At 41.8% G+C, this 10506-nt stretch overlaps 1 long non-coding RNA gene across 1 annotated transcript; it reads right to left on the bottom strand.

Moving 5' to 3' along the window:
- LOC147371641 (uncharacterized) lies at positions 1 to 2012 on the bottom strand. The gene is made up of 2 exons (XR_015163677.1): positions 1558 to 2012; positions 1 to 148 (listed from the first exon to the last, which is right to left on the bottom strand). It is a non-coding gene; the product is annotated as an uncharacterized LOC147371641 (long non-coding RNA).
- Positions 2013 to 10506: the final 8494 nt, after the last annotated feature.

Here is a 10506-nt window from a genome sequence, read left to right as displayed (position 1 = left end):
TGTCTTAAACAGCAGATATTTATTTTCTTACAGTCCTGGAGCTTAGAAATCCAAGATCAAGGTGCCATCAGGGTTGGTTTCTGGAGAGACTTTTCTTCCTGGCTTGTAGATGTCTGTCTTCTCGCCATGCCCTTACGGGACCTTCCCTCTGTATTCACATGGAGAGAAGGCTTTAGTGGCTCTTCCTCTTTTTGTTTTTTTTTTAAAAACTTTATTGCATTTTCTTACAATATTGCTTCTGTTTTATGTTTTGGTTTTTTGGCCTTGAGGCATTTGGGATGTTAGTTCCCTGACCATAGATCAAACCTGCACTCCCTGTATTGGAAAGCGAAGTCCCAAACACTGGGAAGTCCCTTTCTTCCTCTCCTTAATAAGGACACCATCCTGTCAGGTTAACACCCCACCTTTATGACCTTTAACCTTCATTGCCCCCTTTAACCTTCATTAATCTTCATTAACCCTTCATTAACCCCCTTTAACTTTCATTGCCTTCTTAAAGGCCCAGTTACCAACTACAGTCACATTATCATCATATGAATTTACGGAGGATACAATTCAGTTTGTAACAGAGATATATCTGAGACAGAATCAACAAGACATAGTTACCTATTTGATAACAGTGACTAATATTTTTATAGTGTTTGTAATTTACAGAATTTTTTCCCACACCTATTATCTGGTTAGACCTTCACAACACTGTGGGAAAGGGATATTATTATCCCCATTGCACAGATGAGTAAGCAGATTAAAAGAAGTTAAATAATACATCTGAGGCCTTATAGCAAGTAAGTACAGACCCTGGCACTGAACCTGGCCTTCGACTTGGAATTCCATGCCATTCTGATTTTCTTGTGAGAAGTGAGGGAGTAAAGAGGACTGAAAAGTTGAGGCCAGCTTGGATCCCTTACCCTTATTCTCTGGGGAGCCCAGACTCTCTCTTAAGTCAACTGCTTACTCAAAACACATTCAAACTCCTGCTACTCCCTCCTACCTAGGAAACCCTATATTATCTCTAGCCCCCTCCTCTAAGGTCTTTAGAAACACACATCTGCTCTCTCCTTTCTTGTGGGAAGTTATGTTGGGGGGGGGGGTAAATATAGAAATTTTAAACTTTTTTTTCATAATTTACACTGGTACCGAGAGAAGGATTTTCTCTTTCCTCTTAACTGGCTAATTCTTACTCATGCCTTAAAACCAGGCTTATAGGTCACCTCCTTCATGACCTCTCCAGAATTGATGAGAACATGTCTGTGAGCACATAGTGCCCCAATATATTTCTGTCATCATATCTTGAATCATAAGATTGTGTAAGTTCCTTCAGGGCAGGCTGATATTCCTAGTATCTAGCAATAGCACCCACTTTGTGTCTGTTACATGTTGAATAAATGAATGATTTCATACATTGTGACATTCCTCCCACACCACAGAGCCCTTTTACTCTTTATCATTCCTCTCAGATACAGTCTGACTGCTTGTATCACTGAAGGTTCAATGCAGAAAACAAAACCCCCTCCAAGTAGTACAAGGATATGAAGACATACGTGCTTACAAACTCACTTGGAATGTCTAGAAGCACCCACTCTGGGCTGAAACTCCAGCAATGGAGCTCCAGAACATGATAAAAGTGCTCTATCAGACGAGCTGCTACCTCTGCCATAGTCAGAGAGGGTGGAGCACCTGGACGTCTCCACTGATGATGGGGCTTGAGAACAAGTGGTCGCAACTGTGATCCAGGGATCTGGAAGCTATAATCAGGACATTGCCGCCGCTGCACTCTGATGCAACCACCTCTCAATGTTTGCAAAGCTTGAGACATCACTGGGCTGCTGCAGTAGAAATAGATCACATCTCCAAGGCCTTGCTTGCCAGGAGAAATAGCCAAAGTAGCAGAGGGATGACCTTTGTCTCACTTCTGCCTCTTAAATCTCACCCAAGTACATCTGACTGACTACAAGGTATGTTGAGAAATATAATCCTTATTTTTTTCAGCCTCTGCAGTATAGGAAAGCACACTGGAAGGAAAAAACATGTTAGGAACGTGGGAATATATGCTGAATGCTAATAAACATATCCACTACTCTGCTTGTATGACAATCCACCCAATGTCTTAATCACCTGTAACTGGGTCTCTTCGTCTCCCCTCCCCCCGCCTTCCCTCCCCAGCCCCCAGCCCACTCCCACTCCCCCAACCCACCCAGGGGCCCCTGCTGGTGACTATCTCTGGTCCTGTCTCTCAGTCCTCTCCTTTAGGCTACAGTTTGCCCTTTTCTGTGACGTGGATGAGGCCAAAGTTCTTAGTTATCCTTAGCACAGTCCTTTATAGGACAAATGGATATACTGGACTTCATCAAAATTAAAATCAAATGCTCTTTGAAAGACATTGTTAAGAGAACTAAAAATAAGCCACAAACTAGGAGAAATGATTACAAATCACATATCTGACAAAGGACTTGTATCTAGAACACAGAAATAACTCTCAAAAATTAATAATAAGAAAACAAACAGCCCAATAAAAGAAATTGGGCAAAAGATTTAGAGGCTTGTTCAGCAAAGAAGATATATGCATGACAAATAAACACATAAAAAGATATTCAAATCATTAGTCATTAGGGAAATACAAATTAAGACCACAGTGAAAAACCACTATATACACACCTAAAATTTAAAGTGATCTGAGTGTTGGAAAAGCTGTGGAGAACTTGGATCTCTCATATTCTGCTGGTGGGAGTGTAAAATGAATGGTACAACCCTCTGGAAACAATTCGGAAATTTTTTTTTAAGTTAAACATACTGTGTAAGATGGTATGGGTAACCCAAACAAACTTCTTGGCCAACCCAATACCCACTATATGATTCAGCAATTGTACTCCTAGATATTTACCCCAGGGAAGAAGAAACCAATGAGCACAGAAAGATTTGTACACAAATATTCTCGGCACCTTATTTATAAGGGGAAAAAAAAAGTCCCCTGGAAGCAATCCCAAATTCATCATCAGGTAAATGAATAAACGATTTATGGTAAATCAGATCAAACCAGTCAATGCTAAAGGAAATCAACCCTGAATATTCACTGGAAGGACTGAGGCTGAAGCTGAAGCTTCAATACTTTGCCCACCTGGTGTGAAGAGCTGACTCACTGGAAAAGACCTTGATGCTGGGAAAGATTGAGGGCAGCAGGAGAAGGGGGAGACAGTATGAAATGATTGGATAGTATCACCGACTCAATGGACATGAGTTTGAGCAAATTCTAGGAAATAGTGAAGGAGAGAGGAGCCTGGCATGCTGCAGTCCATGGGGTCACAAAAAGTCGGACATGACTTAGTGACTGAACAGCAAAAAATACAATGGGATACTTCTCAGGAATAAACAGAAATGAACTATGATTTCTGTTTGAACAATAAATAGAAATAAACAATAAACAAAAATGAACTGTGATTCATTCACATCAATGAATGAATCTCAAATTTATGGTGAGTAAAAAGAGGCAAAAGAAAAAAGAGTATATATTGTATGAGTCCATTTACATAAAATTCCAGAAAATTCAAACCAATCTAATAGTGATAGAAAGCAAGTCAGTGGTTGGCTGGGGATGAGGAGGGTGAAGGCAAGAGAAATCGTCGCATGAAACAAAGGGGCATGAGGAAGTTTGAAGGGATAATGAATCATTCTTTATCTTGACTAGGGTAATGGTTTCATGTAAAAAACTCATGAAATTGTACACTTTAAATATGTGCAGCTTATTATATGTCAATTATACCTAAATAAAGTTGTTTAAATTTAAAATAAAGCAGAGGCCTTTGAACTGGGAAAAAACTGCTATGCTCCTCGTGTGTGTGTTTTCCAAGATCTTATTTCTCCAATCAAGCATCACACACAGGCCCCCTGGGCCCAGCAGTGAAAGCTCGGAGTCCTAACCACTGGACCACCAGGGAATTCTCTCCCTTCTCTCACTTCGTGAATGTCTGATGTCTGTCTTCCCCTGTACAGTGAAAACGTCATAAAGGCTAAGGCCATGCCTATTTGCATCTCTAATGTTTAACACAGAACCTGGTGCTTGTTAGGGATTTGACAAATCCATGTTGAAGAAAGAAAAGAGAGAAGAGTTGAGAAGAGCTCCAAGTTTTAACCCTGAGTGAAAGAGAAAATGTGTCGTTGTTGATAGATAGGGAGGAATCAGGAGGCAAGGCAGAGGTGGAACACCCTAAGAGGGTGAAAGGGAGCCACGTGACACTATGTCCGCAAAGCCAGGGGAGAGGTAATCTCAGGCAGGAGGGTTGGGAAAAGGCCTTCGGATTTTTGGATTCCGCAGTTAGACAGCATTGGCTCCCTGAAGAAAGCGATTTCAGACAGATACCGGGTTGTTTTCCCTCCCCAGTCTTCCCTATATACAAAACACAAAACTTCCCTATACAGTAGAACACCTACTTGGCTTCCTCCATCTTCAACAAGCTGCCATTCTAGTCCAAGCCCTCATTCTTCCTCATTTGTTCTGTTCCAATAGGAGTTTCTTGGATGCCACTCTTGTTCTCTTCTGTCACAAGTTAGAGTGATTTTTTTTTCAAGTTGTACACTTTATTTATTTTTAATTTTTGGCCTCACAGCATGTGAGATCTTAGTTCTTTGATGAGGGATTGAACCACATTCCTTGCATTGGAAGCAGGGAGTCTTAACCACTGGACCACCAGGAAAAGTCCCTAGAGTTTTAAAACTAGAGACACAGGTCCTGTGCCTAGCTCTTCCTTGGAATCTCCTTGTCATTCAGTTTATCTCTCCACTGCAATGATTGGCACCCAAATGTGTTCAAGCTATGAAACTCTCGAGCTACATCACATCATCAGCTGGAATCAAGAAAGGAAACTACATAGGATATTAGTGATATATTTCTGCCTAGCAAATAACCCCAAAACGTTGAGGCTTGAAACAACAAAACCAAAAAAAAAAAACCTATTATCTTACATTTTCTGAGAGTCAGGAATCTGGGAGAGGCTTAGTTGGGTGCTATTGTCTCAGGAACTCACATTAGGTTGCAATAAAGCTTTCGGCTGCAGCTCCAGTCATCTGAAGGCTTGATTTCTTTTTTTTTTTTTTAATATCTATTTATTTGGCTGTGCTGGGTCTTAGTTGAAGCGTGTGGCTTCTTTAAGTTGCAGCATGTGAGGTCTTTTAGTTGTGGCATGCTGAATCTGTTTTAGCTGTGGCATACAAACTCTTAATTGTGGGATCCAGTTCCCTGATCAGAGATTGAACCTGGGCCCCCTGCATTGGAAGCACAGAATCTTAGCCACTGGACCACCATGGAAATCCCCAACTTGATGTACTTTTAAGATGCCTCATTTACATGGCTGTTGGTCAGATGCTTCACTTCCTTACTAGTTGTTGGCAAAAGGCCTCAGTTCCTCCACCACCTGGGCCTTTCCACAGGGCTGCTTGAGTGTCCTCCTGACATGGCAGCTGTGAGCAGAGAGAGAGCAGAGAGGAAGCTGCAGTGCTTTTTCTGACCTAGTGTTTTTACCTAATCCTCATCACTTCCACTTTATAGACAGTCCCCAACTAACCATGGTTAAACTTACGATTTTTCGTGTTTATGATGGTTTGAAAGTGATACACATTCCTTAGAAACTGAAGTTAGAATTGTGAATTGTAATCTTTTCCTAGGCTATTGAGATGCAGTGCCATACTCTTCCCTAAAGGGGATCATGACGGTAAACAACTGATGCCGTTACAACCATTCTGTACCCATACAAGTATTATATTTTTCACTTTCGGTACACATTGAATAAATTACATGAAATACTCAACATTTTATTATAAAATGTTGTGTTAGATGATTTTATTAGCCCAACTGTAGGCTAATAAGTGTTCTGAGCACATTTAAGTTAGGTTAGGCTATGGTGTTATGTGGCTTAGATGTATTAAGTACATTTTCAACCTAAAATATTTTTAATTTTTGATGGGTTTATTGGGACAAAGTCCCATAGTAAGTTGAGGAAGATTTACATTCTATTTATTAGAAGCAACTTAACATCCAGCTCATGCTTGAAGGGAGGAGAATTAAGCTCTGCTTCTTGAAGGGAGAGGACTTCTCATGTGAGGCAGTGGTAGAGAATCCCTCTGCCAATGCAAGGGACAGAAGAGACGTGGGTTTGATCCCCGGGTCAGGAAGATCCCCTGGAGTAGGAAATGGCAACCCACTCCAGTATTCTTGCCTAAAAAATTGCATGGACAGAGGAGCCTGGCAGGCTATAGTCTGCTGCTGCTGCTGCTGCTAAGTCACTTCAGTCGTGTCTGACTCTGTGAGACCCCGTAGACGGCAGCCCACCAGGCTCCCCCGTCCCTGGGATTCTCCAGGCAAGAACACTGGAGTGTGTTGCCATTTCCTTCTCCAATGCATGAAAGTGAAAAGTGAAAGTGAAGTCGCTCAGTCGTGTCTGACTCTTAGTGACTCCATGGACTGCAGCCTACCAGGCTCCTCTGTCCATGGGATTTCCCAGGCAAGAGTACTGGAGTGGGGTGCCATTGAGATCGCAAACAGTCTAAGCACATGCACGTATACCTGAAGGGAGAAATCTTAAAGAACTTGTGTTTATCTATTTTAAAACCGTTAAAGGAAGGCAAAAGAAAAAGGTATGTTGAAGCCTTAAGGCAAGAAAGATTTTTGTCATCAGTTGTGAATAGTCATTCAAGGAGCCAGTGCAGTAAAACAGTGGTTATACAATGCAGTGCTTCTCTACTGAAACCGAGTCCCTCTAAAACTTAGTTCCCCTGCAGAGTTTGTGATTAACTTCTCTGTCCAAAACTTATTCCCTTTCTTGTCTCCTCTGACTTCAGTCCTGTGCTAACTGAATGCTAATCAATCAGAGTCAGATGGCTAAAATTGTTGTTGTAAGTAACACAACATACAAACAAACACCATACAAACTACCACCATACAAACTACCACCATACAAACTCGGGCTGTTCCTCCAGGGCAAGATGAACTAAAAGACCCCCAAGCCATGAACCACCTGGCCAGAGAGAGAATCATAAACCAGAGATATCCTGGCTTCCAAAACTACAATGAAGAAATGTCACAAAGTTGTCACAGGACAATGATTAATCCCAGTCTCTTGGCTCTTCCCTTTTAAAAATCCACTAACTCAGGACCTAGTGGGAGTGGATCTGAGGATTGTCTCCCACACCCTTGCTTGGCACCCTGCAATAAATTCTTGAAAGTGAAAGAGAAAGTTGCTCAATTGTGTCCAACTCTTTGTGACCCCATGGACTTATCCAGTCCATGGAATCATCTAGGCCAGAATACTGGAGTGGGTAGCCTTTCCCTTCTCCAGGGGATCTTCCCAACCCAGGGATTGAACCCAGGCCTACCCGCGTTGCAGGCAGATTCTTTACCAGCTGAGCTACCAGGAAAGCCCAAGAATACTGAACTGGGTAGCTTACCCCTTCTCCAGCGGATCTTTTCAACCCAGGAATCGAACTGTGGTCTCCTGCATTACAGGCGGATTCTTTACCAGCTGAGCTATCAAGGAAGCCTAAATCCTTGCTTTGCTGCAAACTCCTGCTGCCAGGGTTGGCTTTCTGTGTGCCCTGGGCACACGAGCCCTTTGCTGTGTTTCACTACCTGCACCCATGACAGAGGCAGGATGAAGATGAAGTGGATGAAGAGGTTGGCCAAGTGTCCGGAGTTTGGAAGTGGTGATGGAATAGAAGAGTGTAGACTTTATTTATTTATTGGCTGTGCTGGATCTTCATTGCTGCAAGCTGGCTTTCTCTAGTTGTGGTGAGTGGGGGCTACTTTCTAGTTGCGGTGCGGGGGCTTCTCATTGCAGTGGCTTCTCTTAGTGTGGAGCACAGGCTCTAGGCGAGTGGACCAGTAGTTGCAGAGGATAAGCTTCGTTGCTCTGTGGCATGTGGGATCTTGCTGAACCAGTGATCAAACCTGTGTCCCCTGAATTGGCAGGTGGATTCTTAACCACTGGACCACTAGGGAAGTCCTGAGTATAGATTTTAGAGTGCTGGGAAATACTAAAGTAATTGATCTGAAACTCAGACTGAAACTCAACAGAAATGGAGAGAGCTAATTACATCTAAGACCAAAGCATCTCTCATAGCTCTTCACAGAAACTAACTTAATCTATTTGAGTTTCAGTTTCCTCATCTATAAAATGGGACTGATAATATCTGCATTACCTTCTCCACTGGAGTTTTTATACAGAGAAAGTGAAACGACAGATAGAAAATTATTTTGAAAAGAGTAAAGCATTCTTCTAATACTCTTGCTACTGTTAATCACTGCCCTCTGAAAAGTTACAATGGGCTGAGTTGATAGTAAAAAATACTGTAAACTGTGTAGTTTAGTTGTTTTCTTCTTCTGGTCTTCAGTAATAATAGCCTACTATACTGTGATTTGAAAAAGAAAGCTCAAGTTTTGTTTCTTCACTTCTGTCCTTCAGATGTCAATGGAAATGCAAATGAGATCTGGGAAGTGAAAAGGCTCCTCCTGAATCTTAAGCAGAATATTAAATACACATTTATGGGTGATGGTGCGGGTTTTGATGTGTTTCAATCCTGTTTGCTGCTTGTTCTCATAATCACTGGGCAGAACAAGGTCAGCAAGTTTGAAGGAGGGATTGGAGATATAAGAGTAGACAAGGAAAAGTGTAAGATTCAGGGAAGCCATGTTTATCGTTATTGTTAGGAAACCAGTCAACCTCCCTATGGCTAAGTTGAGAGTAGGACTCGCAGTCATTCCAAGCTATCCCTCTCATCCTCCTCTCCTTCCTTACCCTGCTTTTCACCTCCTCCCTAGCTTCTGGAATGTAGACTCTGTTGCTGTCTTCCCACCTCCTTCCTATCATTTTTCTTTTTTAAAAAATTTATTTGTTGACTGTACCAGGTCTTAGTTGTGGCACGTGGAATTTTTTTTATTATTATTTATTTGCAGCATGCAATGTCTAGTTCTCTGACCAGGGATGAAACCTGGGCCCCCTGCTTTGGGAGCTCAGAGTCTTAGCCACTGGACCACCAGGGAAGTCCCTTCCTCACCATTTTTTAAGCTCCCCAAGCTCTTAATGTCAAGTACAACTGCTCTTTTCTTTCAAAGATTTTATTAAAATACAAAAACACACAGAACTTTACAAAATTGCATTAACAACACATGCCAATTTTATGAGATGCAGTATAGCTTAATGATTAAGAATAAGGGCTTTAGAATGAGATACCCAGAGCTCAAACTGAAGCTCTGTGACCTTGGGCAAACTGAATCTTAATTTCCTCATCTTAAATGTAGTATTCGTTGCTGCCTCGCAGGGTGATTATAAGAATTAAATTAGTTTATACATACAAAACATCTTATCCATTGACTAACATGTAAGAAACAGTGCACAATACATATTTACTAGTATTATTATAGAAAGCAAAGGGAAAAAAAATTACCTGAATTCCCTAGCAGTCCAGTGGGCCCGGGGTTTAGTACCTGGTCAGAGAACTAAGACCCCTCAAGCCGTGCTGCATGATCGAAAACAAAAAAAAACAGGAACAGAAAAATCTTACCTATAATCACAAGTGTTTTGCTTCTGCTAATAAAAACAGACCAAAAATAACACTACAAATATGCGGAAGTTATGAAGCTTAAGAAATCTTTCTGGAGTCTTTTGCTTCTTGGTCATTAGTTACATCTACACTCCTTGAAATGACTGGAAACCCAACAGAATTTTCCTTCAAATTCACGTTGTGGGAGGAGGTCGCTTAGCTTTCTCTTCTCCTACTAGCTCCCTGCCTAGCCCTGTGTCCCATAACTTCCACTCTGTCCCAGGTTTGGGGCTGGTAGTTGTCCCAAATTGCCTGTCCTGCTTTTAGCACTAAAAGTCCCGCATTCTGAGAAACCTCCCTGACCCAGGTAAATAGATGGTTGGTCTTTTGTTCCCTTAATCTGAGGTTGGACATACACACTCGGAGGATCTTCAGGTAGACTGGGTGATGGCCATTTCCCTGGGTCTCTGTGCTATCTGGAAATAGTCTCCTTGAGTCGTTTCCAAAGAATATGTCTATGCTTTCTAAAAGCCAAGTTCCAGGCCCTCCTGGGAGGTGCATTTTATGTAACTGAACTTGGCATTGGTGGGTAGAATGGGAACCAAAGGGTAAACGGTGAGATGGACAAATAAAGAAGCAATGGGAAAAGAAGTCAAAGTCTAATTTAGGAATCCTGTCAGCTTAAATTTCGCAATGTTTTTAAAGGATCTAGAGTCCAGTGCCTATCAGATAGTAGGTACTTCAACAGCAGCTATGGCCTACTGCTTTAAATCACATTTTAAGATTTTTCCCTTGGTTTTCTTCCTATTTCCCCCCATCAAGCAGTCGGTGGACTTTATGTTTATTGTCTTCGTGGAAGATATGGCAAGTAGAGCAGGGTCGGTGAACAAATGATGCCTGCTAAGCATTTCACTTACTGGCAAAGTACTCAAGGGCGTGGGTATAGTGTCTTGGACAGATAAAAAAGGACCTTCATTTCAC

This window comes from Bos grunniens, chromosome 5 (assembly GCF_055505025.1).
Source record: "Bos grunniens cultivar Pamir isolate PY7600 chromosome 5, Bosgru_T2T1.0, whole genome shotgun sequence".
Taxonomy (NCBI): Eukaryota; Metazoa; Chordata; class Mammalia; order Artiodactyla; family Bovidae; genus Bos; species Bos grunniens.
Note: the sequence above shows the minus strand (reverse complement) of the source record. Positions and strands in the feature narration are given on the sequence as shown.